Below are 19951 nucleotides of genomic sequence, written 5' to 3' on the forward strand. Positions count from 1 at the left end.
TGCCGCTTGGCGTGCCCTTTCCTTTTCCCTTCTTCCCACTTTCAGTCTCTATTCCCTTTCTTTATTTTTTCATCCTCCTTTCCCTTCACGTTTTCCGTCTTTCCGCTCCGTTTTGTTTTTCCCGATTTCCCGTTTCTTTTTACTTATGTTTCCTCCTTATTTCTCACATAATTTGTTTTCCCCTAATCCTTCTCTTCAACTCCTCTTTTCTTTCAATTTCCTCGTCTGTTTCTTCACTTCTCCCATTTCTTTTTTTCTTTCTTTCCTGTTTTTTTCCTTTCCCTCTTTTTCCTTTCCCTTTCTTCCTTCCCCTTCCTTTCTTTCTTTCTTTTCCTCCTCCTCCTTTCTCTTTTTTTCTCCTTTCCTGTCTCTTTCTCCACTCTTTGCCTTTCTCTCTCCCTTTTCCTATTCTTCTTTCCCTCCTCCCCTCTTTTTCCTTTCTTTCTTTCCTTTCCTCTTCCCTTTTTTTCTTCCGTTTATCTTTCTTTCTTTCTTTCTTTCTTTTCCTCTCTCTTTCTTTCCCTTTTTTGTTTCCTTTCCTTTCTTTCTCCCTCTCTCCCTTTCCCTTTTTTCCTTCATTCCTCTCCCTTCATTTTCCCAGTTAGGGGTAGAGTTAGGGAGGACTTCCGGAGGGCAGTCTGCCCCCGGCTGTTACGCTACTGAGCAAGCTCTGAGCAGGGAGGTGGAAAGAGACTACGACCAGATTCGGAGAGGCCGCATCACGAATCCCTTGCTGCTGCACTGTTTTTTGTTTGTTTGTTTGTTGTTGTTTTTTGTCTGTTTGTTTGTTTTGGGTTTTTTTAGAAGGCAATGTTCTGGGCTGCTTAAAATTCCTGCTTTGTTACAGGATAACATTCCCGCATTTCACATTTGATGTCTCAAAAAGCACTTGGAATTTATCAACAGAATCAACTTCACTCTCACTTATTACAAAGTGCATGATTCCCCCCCCCCCTTTTTTTTGCAGGATCAAAAGAGGATATCGGCCCCATCCCAAGCGAAAGGGAGATTTTCAGGCCTGGGTGGGTAATAAGTATGGGGGAGTTGTCCTCGGGGGAGTGGTCCTCCGGGGCAAGAGTCCTCCGGGGGAGTAGTCCTCGGGGGAGTTGTCCCCGGGGGAGTTGTCCCCGGGGGAGTTGTCCCCGGGGGAGTTGTCCCCCGGGGGAGTTGTCCCCGGGGGAGTTGTCCCCGGGGGAGTTGACCCCGGGGGAGTGGTCCTCGGGGGGAGTGGTCCCCGGGGGAGTGGTCACGGGGGGAGTAGTCCTCCGGGGGAGTTGTCCCGGGGGAGTTGTCCCTGGGGGAGTGGTCCTCCAGGGGAGTGGTCCGCCCCCTCCCCGCGTGCTTTTTTTAGACGGCGCAGATTGGGGACTCTAAAATCTGTTGGGGACCCTATCCCTAAACCTAACCCTAATCCTAATCCTAACCCTAACCATCAAACCTAACCCTAACCTAACCCTAACCCTAACCAAAAACCCTATCCCAACGTTTTTCCCATAGGTTTAACACGCGCCATCCCCCAATCTGAGTGGTCCCCCGGGGACCACTCCCCCGGGGGAGTTGTCCCCCAGGGGAGACATCCTCCGGGAGAGTAGTCCTCCGGGGAGACGTCCTCGGGGGAGTAGTCCTCCGGGAGACGTCCCTCGGGGGGGAGTAGTCCCTCCGGGGGAGGCGTCCTCCGGGGGAGTTGTCAGGTGGGAGTAGTCCCCGGGAGTGTCCTCCGGGGAGCAGTCCTAGAACCAGAGGGGACACCAAAGGGGAAGCGCCCCCTCTCGATCCGCGATTGCGTCAACCACAGTTAATGTCAAAACACATCGTTTGCGCTACAGGGGCGGATCCAGGAATTCCGTAAAAGGGAGGCGCCTTTACAAAATTAAAGGCTTCCATCCCCCCATTTTTCTTTTTATTTCTGTTGTTTTAACAAAACAAAAAAATAAGGGAGGACCAGAGAGATATTAGTCCCCTCTTCATCTATCATTGCGTCAACCACAATGTCAAAACTTATTGCTTGCATTACAGGGGCGGATCCAGGAATCAGTAAAGGGGAGGCGCCTTTACAAAATCCTTATAAGGGCTGCCGCACCCCCCCCTCATTTTTCGTTATAATTGTTATTGTTTTAATTTAAAAAAAAAAGAGGGGGCACCAGATGGGGATGTGCCTCCTTCTCGATCCGCGATTACGTCAACCATAATATCAAAACTAATTGCTTGCCTTACAGGGGTGATTCCATTAATTCCGTAAAGGGGAGGCGCCTTTACAAAATTATAACCTGCCGCACCCCCTATTTTTCTTTTTATTTTGGTTGTCTAAACAGAAAAATGAAAGGAGGCACCACAGAGGGATGCGCCCCCTCTCGATGCGCAATTCCGTCAACCGTAAATGTCAAAACTCATTTGTCATTGCTTGCATTATAAAGGCGGGTCCAGGAATTCCGTAAAGAGGAGACGCCTTTATAAAATAAAGGCTTCCGCAAACCGCCTCGCCCTTTTTTCATTTAATTTCTTTTGTGTTAACAAAAATAGAGACAAGGAGAGGGTACCGCCCCCCCCCCCCCCGATCCCCGACTGCGTCAACCACAAGTTAATGGCAAAACCCAGTGTTTGCATTACAGGGGTCGGAACCAGGAATTCCGTAAAGGGGAGGCCCCTTTACAAAATTAAAGACTGCCGCCCCCCCCCCTATTTTTTATGTTTATCTTTTTTTTTTCGTTTAAACAAAAAAAGACGTCTCCCCTTTACGCTTTACGGAATTCCTGGACCCGCCCCTGTAATGCAAGCAATGAGTTTTGACATTGGTGGTTGACCAGAAAGAGGCGCATCCCCCCGGTACCCCACCCTTTCTCTCTCGATCTCTTTTTTAGCTAAAACAATAAAACTAAAAAAGTCAAAATGGGGGGGGGTGCGGTAGCTTTAATTTTGTAAAGGCGCCTCCCCTTTAGGGAATTCCTGGATCCGCCCTTGTAATGCAAGCAATGAGTTTGGACATTTGTGGTTAACGCAATCATGGATGGAGAGGGCACGCATCCCTCTATGGTGCTCCCCCTTCCCATCTATTTTTTTTTTAACATCAGAAATAAGAAAAAACGGGGAGGGGGTGTTGAAGACTTTGACTTTTTAAAGGCTACGGCCCCTCCCCGTCTGTGTTTTTGTTAAAACAAAACAAAGAAAAAAAGAAAAAGAAAGGGAGGGGGACGAGGGTCGCGCCAGCCTTTGATTTTGTAAAGGCGCCTCCCCTTTATGGAATTCCTGGATCCGCCCTTGTGACGCGTCATAACATTTGCAGTAAATGTGGAAATTTTGACATTTGTCGTCGACGTGTTATGACATTAGTGGTTAATCCGATTTTCACATTTGTCATCGACGTGTTATGACATTTGCAGTAAGAATGGAAATATTGACATTTGTCGTCGACATGTTATGACATTACTGGTTGATCCGATTTTGACATTTGTCGTGGACGTGTTATGACTTTAGTGGTTGTTAAGACATTTGTCGTCGACGTGTTATGACATTAGTGGTTACTTTTACATTTGTCGTCGAAGTGTTCTGACATTAGTGGTTGTTTTGACATTAATGGGCGATTCTGACATTAGTGGGCTCTACAGGGATGCGCCCCCTCTCGATTCGCGATTGCGTCAACCGCAAATGTCAAAATTGGATTAACCACTAATGTCATAAGCCGTGGACCACAAATGTCAACATTTCCAAACGTGCTGCAAATTTCATAACGCTTCACAGGGGCGGATCCAGGAGTTTCGTAAAGGGGAGGCACCCTTACAAAATTAGAACTGCCACACCCCCCTATTTTTTTCTTTTTATTTCTGTTGTTTAAAAAAAAAATGAAAGGAGGCACCAGAGAGGGATGCGCCCCCTTTCGATCTGCGATTGCGTCAACCGCAAATGTCAAAATTGGATCAATCACAAATGTCATAACACGACGACGACAAATGTCGTAACACGTCGACGACAAATGTCATAATGACCACTAATGTTATAACACGTCGACGACAATGTCATAATGACCACTAATGTCATAACACGTCGACGACAAATAATGTCAAAATCGGATCAACCACTAATGTCATAAAACGTCGACGACAAATGTCAAAATTTCCAAATTTACTGCAAATGTCATAACGCGTCACAGGGGCGGATCCAGGAATTCCATAAAGCGGAGTCGCCTTTACAAGATTAAAGGCTGGCGAGACTCTCTCTCCCCCCCCCCCCATTTTCTTATTTTTATTTCTGTTGCGTTAACAAAGGGGGCACCAGAGCGGGATGCGCCCCCTCTCGATCCGCGATTGCGTCAACCGCAAATGTCAAAATTGGATTAACCACAAATGTCATTGGACGACGACCACAAATGTCAAAATTTCCAAACGTACTGTAAATGTCATAACGCGTCACAGGGGCGGATCCAGGAGTTTCGTAAAGGGGAGGCGAATTTACAAAATTAGAACTGCCGCACCCCCACCTCCCACCTTTTTCATTTTTTTTTTGGTATTAAGTAAAGAAAATAAGAGAGGAGGGCACCAGAGGGGGATGCGCCCTCTTCTCGATCCGCGATTGTGTCAACCACAAATGTCAAAACTCATTGCTTGCATTTCTGGGGCCGATCCAGGAATTCCATAAAGGGGAGGCGCCTTTACAAAATAATTATTAGGGGTACCGCATCCCCCCCCCCCCCACACATATTTTTTTTTTATTATTAAAAAAAGAGAGGGGGTACCAAAGGGGGATACGCCCCGTTCTCCATCCGCGATTGCGTCAACCACAAATGTCAAAACTAATTGCTTGACTTACAGGGGCGGATCCAGGAATTCCATAAAGGGGATTCGCCTTTACAAAATAATTATTAGGGCTGCCGCACCCCCCCCCCCCGCATTTTTTTTTTTGTTTTTTTATTAAAAAACGAGAGGGGGCACCAAAGGGGGATACGCCCCCTTCTCGATCCGCGATTGCGTCAACCACAAATGTCAAAACTAATTGCTTGACTTACAGGGGCGGATCCAGGAATTCCGTAAAGGGGAGTCGCCTTTACAAAATCAAAGGCTGGCGAGACCCCCCCCCCCCCCCATTTTCTTATTTTTATTTCTGTTGCGTTAACAAAATATAGAGAGGGGGCACCAGAGGAGGATGCGCCCCTCTCGATTCGCGATTGCGTCAACCGGAAATGACAAAATTGGATTAACCACTAATGTCATAAGCCGTCGACCACAAATGTCAAAATTTCCAAACGTGCTGCAAATTTCATAACGCTTTACAGGGGCGGATCCAGGAGTTTCGTAAAGGGGAGGCGCCCTTGCAAAATTAGAACTGCCACACCCCCCTATTTTTTTCTTTTTATTTCTGTTGTTTAAAAAAAAATGAAAGGAGGCACCAGAGAGGGATGCGCCCCGTTTCGATCTGCGATTGCGTCAACCGCAAATGTCAAAATTGGATCAATCACAAATGTCACAACACGACGACGACAAATGTCAAAACACGTCGACGACAAATGTCATAATGACCACTAATGTTATAACACGTCGACGACAAATGTCAAAATCGGATCAACCACTAATGTCATAAAACGTCGACGACAAATGTCAAAATTTCCAAATTTACTGCAAATGTCATAACGCGTCACAGGGGCGGATCCTAGAATTCCGTAAAGGGGAGTCGCCTTTACAAAATTAAAGGCTGGCGAGACTCTCCCCCCCCCCCCCCCATTTTCTTATTTTTATTTCTGTTGCGTTAACAAAGGGGGCACCAGAGGGGGATGCGCCCCCTCTCGATCCGCGATTGCGTCATTCGCAAATGTCAAAATTGTATTAACCACAAATGTCATAAGACGTCAACGACAAATGTCATAATGACCACTCATGTTATAACACGTCGACGACAAATGTCAAAATCGGATCAACCACTAATGTCATAAAACGTCGATGACAAATGTCAAAATTTCTGAATTTACTGCAAATGTCATAACGCGTCACAGGGGCGGATCCTAGAATTCCGTAAAGGGGAGTCGCCTTTACAAAATTAAAGGCTGGCGAGACTCTCCCCCCCCCCCCATTTTCTTATTTTTATTTCTGTTGCGTTAAAAAAGAGGGCACCAGAGGGGGATGCGCCCCCTCTCGATCCGCGATTGCGTCATCCGCAAATGTCAAAATTGGATTAACCACAAATGTCATAAGATGTCAACCACAAATGTCAAAATTTCCAAATGTACTGCAAATGTCATAAGACGTCAACCACAAATATCAAAATTTCCAAATATACTGCAAATGTCATAACGCGTCACAGGGGCGGATCCAGGAGTTTCGTAAAGGGGAGGCGCCTGTACAAAATTAGAACTGCCGCACCCGGCCCTTACAAAAAAGTCATGTGGTACTCCTAGGGTAATTACCACAGGACGGTACGACAGGACAGTACCACAGGAATTCCTGTGGTATTTTGGGACGTATGTACCACAGGGCAGTACCAATGGACCAGAACCACAGAACAGTACCACAGCAATTGTCCTGTCGAATTTTGGAAAGTACCAGAGGACCAGTACCACAGAACAGTACCACGGGAACTGTCCTGTGGTATTTTGGGACATTACCACAGGACAGTACCACAGGTCATTACCACACGGCATTACCACAGGGCAGTACCACACAGCATTACCATGGTACGACAGGAGAGTACTACACAGGATAGATCAACAACAAAAAAAAATCTGGGAGAATCTTAGCCACATATCAAGAAAATATCGGTGACTGATGGATTTCAGGACAAACTTGGCCCTACTTAATAACCTGTCCTACTCCTACCTGAAACGAGAGTCTCATATGGCCAAGTTCCATTCTAATCCTATAATATAGATCTATATAGTCATCCTATTCCTAGTTAGGAATCGGTCGTATCAGTACATATTATCTATATAGTCATCCTATTCCTAGTTAGTCATCGGTCGTATCAGTACATATTATCTATATAGTCATCCTATTCCTAGTTAGTCATCGGTCGTATCAGTACATATTATATATATATGGCCATCTATCCGCAATGCATTAAGGCATGGTTACTAACTAGATAGTGCTTTATTATCAAGATATGAAATTACACTTTCATAGCAATATTTATGATGTTGGGAATAACACGACATGATTAGACAATCTTTAATAAAGTTCAAAGTAAGTCCCATCATTAATGCTATGACTTTTTAAGTCTTTTATGTATTTTCTAAAATCTAGATTGCTTTTTATGAATATTCATGAGCTATGTAAAAATTTGTACCACAGGAGTACCACAGAAGTACCACATGAAATGTCTCATGCTTTACATCAGCACTTTCACTTAATAGGTAATACTGTAGGAGTATAGGACAGGCTAAGTAATGGAAAATCAATTGCTATAATTCACAGCATAACTCATCTATCAATTAATTTAGGAATATGTGCTTTTTTGTTTATGTTTTTTATCATTTCAGTTGGTTCTGCATTACAATTTTTCTGTGTGGTACTCCTGTGTGGTATTGTTGTGTGATATTCTCCTGATGTGATAGTCCTGTGGTATAAAATGTCAAGAAAAAAAAAACCCAAGAATCTCCTGTCGTATTTTTTTTCTGTGGTATTTTCGATTGTATATGTGTCATTTTGCCTCGTATTGTTGTGTTGTATTGCTATGTGGTACTACTGTGTGATACTATGCAGTTACTTTACTGTGTTGAACAGTACCACAGGATCTTCCAGTGGTATTTTGGGACACATACCACCGGAATACCACAAGACAGTTCCTGTGGTACTGGTAATGTGGTACTGTCCTGTATGTAGTAATGTTGTGTGGTACTGCCCTGTGGTGATGGTATGTGGTACTGTCCTGTGGTACTGGTCCTGTGTTAATGTCCTATGGTACTTGTTCTGTGATACTGTCCTGTGGTACTGTCCTGTGGTAATGTCCCAAAATACCACAGGAGAGTTCTTGTGGTAATGTCCTGTGGTACTGTCCTGTGGTATGTCCCAGAATACCACAGGAATTCCTGTTGTACTGTCCTGTGGTACGTCCCAAAATACCACTGGACAATTCGTGTGGTACTGTCCTGTGGTACTTTCCTGTGGTAATGTCCTACAAATGTCCTGTGGTAATGTCCCAAAATACCACAGGACAATTCCTGTTGTACTGTCCTGTCGTACTCTCCTGTGGTACTGTCCCAAAATACCACAGGACCCACCTCCCATTTTTTCATTTTTTTATTGTGTTAAGTAAAGAAAAAAAGAGAGGAGGGCACCAGAGGAGAATGCACCCCCTTCTCGATCTGCGATTGTGTCAACCACAAATGTCAAAACTCATTGCTTGCATTATAGGGCGGATACAGGAATTCCGTAAAGGGGAGGCGTCTTTACAAAATTAAAGCTGCCGCAACCCTACTCCATTTTGTCTTTTTATTTCTGCTGTTTTAACAAAAAATAGATAGAGGGCACTAGAGGGGGTTGCGCCCCCCCCCCCCCCGATCTGAGAGTGCGTCAACCACAAGTTAATGTCAAAACCCATGGTTTGCAGTACAGGTGCGGATCCAGGAATTCCGTAAAAGTGAGGCGCCTTAAAGCTGCCGCAACCCTCCCCCATTTTTCTTTTTATTTCTGTTGTTTTAACAACAACAAAAAAAGGAAGGGGGGCACCAGAGAGGTGTGAGTCCCCTCTCCATCCATGATTGCGTCAACCACATATGTCAGAATTACATTGCATTGCATTACAGGGGCCGATCCAGGAATTCAGTAAAGGGCGGGAGGAGCCTTTACAAAATAATTATTAAGGCTGCCGCACTCCCCCTTTTTGTTTTCATTTTTATTGTTTTGATTTAAAAAAGAGAGGGGGCACCAAAGGGGGATGCGCCCCCTTCTTGATCCGTGATTGCGTCAACCACAAATGTCAAAACTAATTGCTTCACCTACAGGGGCGTATCCAGGAATCCCGTAAAGGGGAGTCGCCTTTAATAAATCAAAGGCTGGCGAGACCCCCCTTTCCTTATTTTTATTTCTGTTGCGTTAACAAAATATAGAAAGGGGGCACCAGAGGGGGATGCGCCTCCTCTTGATCCGCGATTGCATCAACTGCAAATGTCATAACGCATCACAGAAGTGGCTCCAGGAGTTTCGTTAAGGGGAAGCGCCTTTACAAACTCAAAGGCCAACGAAAACCCTCCCCTTTCTTTTTCTTTTTTCTTTCTTTTGTTTTAACAAAAACAGAGACGGGGAGGGGCCACAGCGCCCCCCCCCCCCAGATCTGCCACTGCGTCAACCACAAGTTAATGTCAAAAAACATCGTTTGCATTATAGAGGCGGATCCAGGAATTCCGTTAAAGGGAGGCGCCTTTACAAAGTCAGAGGCTTCCGCCCCTATAATGCAAGCAATGAGTTTTGACATTTGTGGTTGACGCAATCGCGGATCGAGAGGGGGCGCATCCCCCTCTGGTGCCTCCTTTCAATTTTTTTTTAAACAACAGAAATAAAAAGAAAAAATAGGGGGTGCAGCAGGATTCAATTTTGTAAAGGCGTCTCCCATTTCCGGAATTCCTGTAAGGCAAGCAATTAGTTTTAATATTATGGTTGACACAATCGCGGATCGAGAAGGAGGCGCATCCCCCTCTGGTGCCCCCTCTCTTTTTTTAAATAAACAAAAAAAGAAAAACAAAAAATGGGCGGTGCTGCAGCCGTAATACTTATTTTGAAAAGGCGCCTCCCCTTTACTGAATTCCTGGATCCGCCCCTGTAATGCAAGTAATGAGTTTTGACATTTGTGGTTGACGCAATCATGGAAGGAGAGGGAACTAATACCTCCCTGGTGCCCCCTTCTTTTTTTGTCAAAACAAGAGAAATAAAAAGAAAAAATGGGGGTGTGGAAGCCTCTAATTTTGTAAAGGGGCCTTCCTTTTACGGAATTTCTGGATCCACCCCCGTAATGCAAACGATGAGGTTTGACATTCACTTGTAGATGACGCAATCTCAGATCGGGGGGGGGGGGGCGAACCCCCCTCTAGTGCCCCCTCTGTATTTTTTGTTAAAATAACAGAAATAAAAAGAAAAATGGGGTAGGGTTGCAGCAGCTTTATTTTTGTAAAGGTGCCTCCCCTTTACCGAATTCCTGTATCTGCCCCTTTAATGCAAGCAACGAGTTTTGACACTTTGTGGTTGACGCAAACGCGGATCGAGAAGGGGCGCACCCCCCTCTGGTGCCCCCTCTTTTTTTTCTTTTGTTAAAACAATAAAAAAATGGGAAAAAAACATTGGGAGTAGAGGTGGGGCAGTTCCAATTTTGTAAAGACGCCTCCCCTTTACGAAACTCCTGGATCCGCCCCTGTAACGCGTTATGCTGCACCCCTATTTTTTTATATTTCAGTTCTGTTGTTTTAACAACAACAACAGAATAGAAAGGGGGCACCAGAGGAGGGTGCACTCCCTCTCGATTCGCGATTGCATAAACTCATTGCTTGCATTACAGGGGCGGGTCCAGGAATTCCGTAAAGCGCAAAGGGGAGACGTCTTTTCGAAATGAAAGGCTTGCGCAATTCCCCTCCCCCTTATTTATTTTTTTATTTCTTTTGTTTAAACGGGAAAAAAAAGAGTAATGAATGGGGGTGCGGCAGTCTTTAATTTTGTAAAGGGTCCTCCCCTTTGCTGAATTCCTGGATCTGCCCCTGTAATGCAAGCAATGAGTTTTGACATTTGTGTTTGAGGCAATCATGGATCGAGAGGGAAAAAAATAAAAAGAAAAGAATAGGGGTGCGGCAGTCTTTAATTTCGTAGAGGGGCCTCCCCTTTACGGAATTCCTGGTTCTGCCCCCTGTAATGCAAACAATAGGTTTTGCCATTAACTTGTGGTTGACACAGTAGCGGATCGAGAGGGGGGTGCGGTACCCCCTCCCCGTCTGTATTTTTGTTACCACAAAAGAAATTAAATGAAAAAAGGGGGGCGATTTGCGCAAGCCTTCCACTTCATAAAGGCGTCTCCCCTTTACGGAATTCCTGGACCCGGCCCTGTAAGGCAAGCAATGAGTTTTGACATTTGTGGTTGACGCTATCGCGGATCGACAAAGGGGCGCATACCCCTTTGGTGTCCACTTCTCTTTTTCTAATTAAAACAATAAAGATAAAAACAAACAAATGGGGGTGCGGCAGCAATTATAATTATTTTGTAGAGGCGCCTCCCCTTTACTGAATTCCTAGATCTGCCCCTGTAATGCAAGCAATGAGTTTTGACATTTGTGGTTGAGGCAATCATGGATGGAGAGGGGACTCATACCTCTCTGGTGTCCCCTTCCTTTTTTTTTTTTTTTTTTTAAGATAACAGAAATACAAAGATAATAGGGGTGGAAGCCTTTACTTTTGTAAAGGCACCTCCCTTTTACGGAATTCATGGATCCGCCCCTGTAATGCAAACGATGGGTTTCGACATTAACTTGTGGTTGACACAATTTCAGATCGAGGGGGGTCGCAACCCCCCCCCCCTAGTGCCCCCTATCTATTTTTTTTTAAACAGCAGAAATAAAAAGAAAAAATGGGGTAGGGTTCCGGCAGCTTTAATTTTGTAAAGGCGCCTCCCCTTTACGAAATTCCTCTACCCGCCCCTATAATGCAAGCAATGAGTTTTGAGGATGGAGAAGGGGGTGCATCCCCCTCTGGTGCCGTCCTCTCTTTTTTTTTTCTTTACTTAAAACAAAAGAAAAAATGAAAGAAATGGGGGAGAGGGTGCAGCAGTTCTTATTTTGTAAAGGCGCCTCCCCTTTACGAAACTCCTGGATCCGCCCCTGTGACGCATTATGACATTTGCAGTACGTTTGAAAATTCTGACATTTGTGGTCGACGTCTTATGACATTTGTGGTTAATCCAATTTTGACATTTGTGGATGACGCAATCGCGAATCAGGAGGGGGCACATCTCCCTCGGGTGCCCCCTATCTATATTTTGTTAACGCAACAGAAATAAAAATTAGAAAATGGGGGGGATTCGCCAGCCTTTGATTTTGTAAAGGCGACTCCCCTTCATGGAATTCCTGGATCCGCCCCTGTGATGCGTTATGACATTTGTCGTCGACGTGTTATGACATTAGTGGTTAATCCCATTTTGACATTTGTCGTCGACGTGTTATGAAATTTGCAGCAAAAATGGAAATTTTGACATTTGTCGTCGACGTGTTATGACAGTGGTTAATCCGGTTTTTATATTTGTTGTGTTATGACATTATTGGTCATTATGACATTTGTCGTCGACGTGTTATGACATTAGTGGTTGTTATGACATTTGTCGTCGACGTGTTATGACATTAGTGGTTGTTTTGACATTAGTGGTCGATTTTGACATTAGTGGGCTCTACAGCCCGCCGCGCACGCACTCGGCGTGCAAGGAAACCGCCATTGAATCATCCTCTTTTACCGCTCGCGACTCGCAGAGCTCGGACGTCTGCTAAGCTGCTCCGTAAATTCTGACAACACTACCTCATGCTCCTGACCACTCCCGACTAACTCAACAAGACAGTTTCGGCAGTACAAAGGTCAGACCCATCCTTTATTTACTCTGTAGCTCAAACTAACCTACGGTTATTTAGCAGACAAGTAATTTACCTGCCTTAAGTATAAAATTATCGGCCGTAAATTTCTTTTGGACAGAGAAACCATGGCCTCCGCTCTGGTTTCTCCTCTGGGCAGGACACCCTAGGATACGAGCGTTCTTCCAGTAATTAAGTAATTAATCACGCTCAGTCCTCCCGGCGGTTACAAATCTTACGAAAATTGTTAAAGAATATACCGCCGTTTGTTGTTGGTACATGTGCCAAATGCCGTACCTCAGTACAGTGGGTCGGGCCTCGGTACTTTTCCTTTCGAGCCATATGACTCGCCGTGTCAGTATGGTGCGCCGCGTGGGCATTTTCAACCTTACTCCCGTTTGTTTCTACCTCGACGGGACTTAGTAAAAGTTCTTATTCTCCCCTCGGAGCCTTGTTTATACTTATCGGGCTTCCTGAATTACCACTCCCGTAACCAGGTCTTCTAAATTTTTTATTTCGCCCACTGGCCCCACTGCGACCCGACACGCTAACCCCGACTGTTCCACCCAAACAGCTCTCGGCTTCAGATACTGAACCCAATGAGCCCTCCCGACAGTGGCTACTTTCCGTGCCCTCCTCCAAGGAGAGTGTGCAGGAAGGTACCCCCTTGCACCTCTCCCCCGCACCGCATGCTAGCAAGGGCACCCAACCACTCCCGCTCCAAGGGATGCCCTGGATGCCCTTCCCCTGTCGTCGTCTGCCTTCTATCGCGCACTCGACCCATCCGCATCGGTGGACTCTGACTGGTCACTACTCGACGATCACCTGCTATCAGCAGCCGATCCGCCTCCGGATCCCGAACCCTCCCACAGCCTCCGCCTCCTTAGAGTGGAAGCAGAGGCGCTCCTTCTCCACTACCTAAGAGAGTTCGATACATGGGACACTACCCCAGTGGAGCAAGACCAATCTGCCTCCCTACTGTTCCGCTTCCCCCTCCTAGGCCTCTGGCATCCCCATTACCACAGATTTCTGCAGCGAATACAATCCCCTAACAGCGGAGGAGCAGTTCCAAGGAGGCCCAGCTGGCCTCCGCTGTGCCTTCCTCTTTCGATCTGACAACTACGAGTACTACTTCGCGCCAGAACACCTCTCAGCTGACGTCTTAGCGCTGGGGGACCACTTTTCAGGGGGCAATCCCCTAGCTGCGCCGGCACCCATTTACAGAGGACGACCGGCGCTGGGCCCAAATGGCGCTCCTCACACGATCTACTATGCGCCAAGCAGCCTATACCGGCGTGCTGGGCCAACCTATCGATGCAGGCCGACGCGCACTAGCGGTCACTCAGGAGAACCGGTCGCTACTGGCCTCCCTACTGATCTCCCTCACCGAACTGCTGTGGCAGCAGTCGACGCGAGCGGCTCTGTATACGACGTGCCGCCACCACGACCTGACCCTGCGCATGCTCCGTTTCTGCGCCACAGCACCCAGTTGACCAGAAGGGTGCCCTTCGAGGGGCCTCAGCTCTTCTCCGGTCAATTCACCCCTCAGCTGCGTGAAGAGATCGCTGTTCGGCACCAAGCGTGAGAACTCAACTCACAGCTGCACCACCTCCCCTCCCGCGGTCGTGACGCCTCTCGCGCCCCGCCCCGGCAGCCAGCCCTCCCTCTGCTGGTGGCCCCAACCCCAGCCCCGAGGTCGGATGCGTCCTCCAGAAAGCGGCGCCGCAACTCGTGTACCAGGAACTGCGGGCATGGCTCCTCCCGCTCCAGTACCCGCCCCGCCGCCAAGCAGCACTGCGGTTTTTGAAAATCATGCCTGAACGCTGGGACAGGTGGGATCCTACCTGCCTGGCACAGCATCATCATACGGAATGACTATTCCATAGACCTAATACACGACCTTTCTGAAGGGGCCCTCCGTCTTCCCCCCTCCCCTGAAGCCAGTGGAACGCCAGGCTCTCGACAGGGAGATTTCATCCCTACTTGCAAAGGGAGTGATCGAGGAGACCCCAGATCACCCGCGCCTGTCCCTCTCCCCCATCTTTCTCGTCCCCAAGTGTGCGGGCTAATGTTGCATGATTCTCAATCTCAAACGTATCAATCATTTCATGTTCGCTCCTTCTTTCCAAATGGAGACCCTCACATCGATCCTTTCCCTTCTCCACCCCAGAGACTGGACGGTATTGATCAACCTGAAAGACGCGTAAATCCATGTACCCATCGCCCCCTGGTCGCGAGACCTGCTAGGCTTCGCGTCCGGAGGCAAGACTTACCGGTACAAAGCTCTTTCTTTCGGTCTCAAGTCTTTTCCGCAGCTATTCACGTGACTAGTTTCCAAAGTGATAGGCTTTCTTCGGCAACATGGCTTGTGCGTTCATGCCTACCTAGACGATTGGTTGTTAGTGGCTGTGTCATCACAGCTCCTCAATCACCAGCTGCATTTCCTTCTTGAGACCGTTCAGCACCTTGGCGGGAAAAATCCCAGCTTGCCCCCACACAACATCCTACCTTCCTCTTCGCCGTAATCGACATCCCGCGGGGTCTGGCCCGGCCGACCCCGCAGTGGATCAATACCATCGTGAGCATCGCTCGGTCGCTCAGCGCCAGCTCAGGAGCAGCGCCACAGCCAGACTGTGGCTATGCCTGATGGGCAGGCATAGCCCAGCTGGCCAGCCTCGTGGACATCCTACCTGACTGCAGGTTACGAATGCATCCCCTGCAGTTCCACCTACTGCGGCATTACACCCTCTCACCCCACACGCCCGTGCCCTGCTTTGATTGTGGAGTGCTCCTGCCTCCCTCTCACAGGGCAAGCCCACCCGGACGGCTTCCCCGTCTGTCACTGTGACAACGGATGCCTCCCTGCAAGTCTGGGGGCTCACTGCCATGGGCAGACTCCCCACGGCACGTGGCCCCTCCATGTTGCTTGTCAACATATCAACCTGCTGGAAATGAGAGCGGTGTTTCTCGTGCTCTGGTCTTTCCAGAGGCGTGTGCAGGGCAACACTGTACTCATACGTGCGGACAACACCACGGTTGCCGAGTACATCAACAGACAGGGGGCCACACATTCAATACAGCTGAATACCCTAGCTGCTCAGCTCTGGAGGTGGTGCCGTGCACGGGCAGTCTTGCCGATTGCCTCATACATCCCCGGCGACGAAAACCTCATTGCCGACTTTTTATCACGAGGGCAACATCGCCCCACCGAGTGGACCCTCCACAGCGAGGTAGTCCACTCGCTCAAAAAACTACTAGGGCCGTTCGGCATCGGATCTATTCGCAACAGCCCTGAACGCCAGGTTCCTGCAGTTATACTGCTCACTGAGTTGGAGGCATCTACGCGCGTACACATTTTCCCCCATCCCTCTCCTTCCTGGCGTCCTCCAGAAGATCTGGGAGGATCAAGCAACATTGGTGCTCATCGCACCGATGTGGCTGAAGAGGGTTTGGTACCCAGAGCTAAGTAGCCTACCGCTCCGGCCAGACCTCCTCTCCCAGCCCATCTCAGGAGCCCTATACCCCAGCCTCCAACATCTCCGCCTGACTGCATGGCCCTTATCAGGGATGTCGGGATGGTTGCTGGCCTCTCTGAGCGCGCCCGCCTCCCTAGTAGCAGCTTCATAGACAATCTACAGCCCAAACCTACAACTCCCGTCTTGGTTTCTTCAATTGGTGCCAGGAGCACGGGATCTAGCCCCACTCCGCTCCCTTGGAAAAGGTTGTGGACTTCCTTATTAATCTTTTTGATAACGGCTTACCGCTAGCCATGATCAGAGGTTATAGATCGGCCATAGCGGCCATACATGCCAGTTTTGATGACGGCTCGTCCATCACTAACTCTACCACTCTGACGCACCTCTCCAAGCCTTTTTTCTCCAACGGCCCTCGCGCAGACTCCTTCCCTCGTGGAGCCTGCCGAAGGTCCTCGAAGCGCTATACAAAAGACCCTTCGAGTCCCTCGCTGAGGCATCTCTCAGAGACCTCACCATTAAGACTGTCTTCCTGTTGGCCATAGCCTCAGGACAGAGAAGATCCATGATCCACGCCCTATCCACTGTGCCTGGCCACATCCGTTGGGTAAGGAGCGCCGTTTGCCTCATCCCATGCACCGACTTCATTGCCAAAAACCAATCGGCTTCTTCGGGCCCAGTTGAGACCCTCCTTCGTCCTCTCGCCGACCTGTCTTCAGTCCCCGAGGACAAAGTATGGTGCCCGATTCGTGCGCTAAAATGGTATCTAGCGTGTACGAAACCTAAGCAGCAGGGCGAGCAGCTCTTCGTAATTACCAAAGAGCCTTTCACGCCCGCCTCGCGAGATACTGCGACAAATTTTCTGGGTGCGTTCTTGATGAGAGATTTCACGCACACGCATATCCCATACAATTTGTTGTAGAGGAGAGGAAGAGTTCACTTTATTCGTATTTTATTAAAAGAAGACATCACGTACTGATAAGACGAGCGTCAATACAACATCACACATGTCATGGCGAACATTAAAGGCTAACACATCATGCAGTCTTGAACTATTCGCTCCTGGTCCAGTCTCGTAAAAAGCAGAGCGTAAAGGGAATTCTCGTAATTGCCAAAACAGACGTTTCTATACAATCTGGGATGTCGCGTGCCATAAAGCTGGGCGATCCAGTTACCATGCGAACGATGTGTAACTGGTTCATCCAGTTTCTCAAAGAAGGCAGAGGCGCGTGGATGTATAACTGGGTCATGACCTATATCTTTCTGAGATCAAGTCGGCCTGGTCTGCATTCAAGCTTGGTCAAAGGAGGGCAATTTTAGAATGAAGGCGGACCGATCTAGTGAGTATGCAACTGGATCAGCTACTAGTATTTGGTATCGGGCCGAACTAGTTCTATGGATGGAGAATCAGATCAGGGATGCATTATTGGATGAAACTGTAACCATTCGAAACATGATGGTGTCAGCATTTAACAATCACATCGAAGGAGTCAAACAGGATTCGTAAATGTACATGACGAAATATTCTAGGTGAATAGTGGTACACAACATAATCGTATGCAGGATTATTCTTCTTTCAAAAACCGTCACAATACCATCTCCATGTGGATTGTGGCGGCAATCAAAGCCGCAGGCCCGGCGGCTCTCATCTCAAATGCCACGCCACGCGCCCACGGCATTAGTGCCTACTGGGTGCTCTTCGACGGTGTCCCCCTCGAGGAGATCCAGTCTGCAGCATACTGGTCCTCTAACACCTTCACCTCTTTCTATCTGAAGGACATACCCGCCTCCGAAGGCTCATTTCAACGCGGAGTCTTCACGGCAACCCCAAAAACCTAAACACCCTCCCTCCCGGCCTCGACAGCCGGCCACCCACATCTGTGCCGGTCTAGCATACCTTTGAGAGACAGGCGGCCATTTGTATTGAATGTAGATCAGAAGAATCAGTAGTGATTCTCTTATCTACGAGATACGTACAACTGGCCACCTGTCTCAGGCTGTCCCCTTGCCTCGCTTCGCACCGGGCTGTCACTCCTGTCAGAGGGCCCTCTTCCGCGCTGCTACAGAGGATGATTCAATGGCGGTCTCCGGCACACTGAGTGCGTGCGCAACGAGAAAGGAGGGTGCGTGTGGTAAGTGACTGTTTTTATTTTGGTTTCTCTGTGCTTATGTGCTCTCGGGTTTCTCGGCGTAGCCGGAAGAATAGCATACTTTTGAGAGACAGGCGGCCAGTTGTATCTCGTAGATAAGAAACTCATTACTGATTCTTCTGGTTACATATAATTTACTATACAGTGCGTCATTGGTATTAATGACGCAAAGATAAGAAACCATAGCCCACGCTAATTCGATTTCATCACCGTTATAATGTAGAGACTCATTACACAGACTAATTTCATTTGAAAACATCGTGAACCAAATTGTCTCCTTTGATCTTCATTTGTAAAATCAGGGTATGGAATCACTATTTTCTTGTGTTCACGGAGTTTCTTTTAAACTTTTGTGATCTAGCATCTTCAATTGGTCATTTATCATTCACTTGAATTCATAACGTTCTCTTTCTTCAAAACCGATTATTTCGAATACTTTGCACTAAAATTTGACGGTTTACATTGGGAACGGGTTCAAACCCGTTTCAATATAATGTACGATTTACCCAATAACGGATTTCTTTTATTTTGTCGAACCTTGCACGGATTTCTAGCGAGTAACAAAGTCATCCAAATTGACAGAACAAATCAAAGGAATTTTCTCTCTTTGTGGAACACATCGAAAATAATTGCCCGATGATTCTTTACGTTGCGTCGATCGTTACTGCCAAATACCCAATTTACTGGATATTCAATGAAACTTTCAAAATGGGCTAATTCGATTTCATCACCGTTAGAAAGTAAAGACTCGTTACACAGACTTTATCGATAGTAAACCAAATTGTCTACTTTGATCTTAATTTGTGAAATCAGGATGTGGATTCGCTATTTTCTTGTATTCACGCAGTTTCATTTAAACTTGTGAATTGCGTCAGAATAAGAAATGACATCAAAATTCACAATCATTCAATGATTTGTTTCCTTTGAACAAAGAAGGAAGACCTTTGTACCAGATTCACAAAGTTGGCGCTGTGTGAAAACATTGCTACATAACATAATTTACTATAGGCCCTACATTGCGTCATTGGTAGTAATGACGCAAAGAAAAGAAACCATAAGACACGCAATTAGAGACCAAGAAGACAAAACGCATTTGATTCGTTCTATCACTTTCAAATACTTTGGTACTTGTGGCAACCTGCAATTAATTAGACTATCAAGCATCTTAAATTGGTCATTTATCATTCACTTGAATTCATAACATTCTCTTTCTTGAAAACCAATTATTTCGTTTACCTTCCACGAAATTTTGACGGTTTTACATTGGAAACGCTTTCAAACCCGTTTTCAATGTAATGTTCGATTTACCCAATACCGGATTTCTTTTATTTTGTCGAACCTTCCCCGGATTTCTAGCGAGTAACAAAGTAGAAGAAATTGAAAGAACGAATCAAAGGAATTTTCTCTCCCTTAAGGAACACATCGAAAATGCTTGCTCGATGTTTCTGTCCGCGTTATTACTGTCAAATACAAAATTTGAAAGGAAATTCAGGGAAACTTTCATTAAACGCTAATTCGATTTCATCACCGTTATATCAAACTCCCTTACGCAAGTATGGAACGTTTCTGAGGAAAAAGCGTTTAAACCTGTCCGATTGAGAAGAAATTCACCAAAGGCAGATTGTACGAGTTGGTTTTATTATGGTCTGAGTAGACTTCGTCACCGTTTCGCGCTTATTGGCATCTTTTTGCGATAAAACGTCAATCTTCACATTTTTTTTTCGATTTTGAGTGGAGGAGTTTGCTTGATTGACCTGTATGTAAAAATAACTAAAGAAGTAAACACGTAACAAATGGAAACTGGTTTAACAAGTTAAGGA

This window comes from Diadema setosum, chromosome 7, assembly GCF_964275005.1.
Source record: "Diadema setosum chromosome 7, eeDiaSeto1, whole genome shotgun sequence".
In the NCBI taxonomy this organism is placed as follows: domain Eukaryota; kingdom Metazoa; phylum Echinodermata; class Echinoidea; order Diadematoida; family Diadematidae; genus Diadema; species Diadema setosum.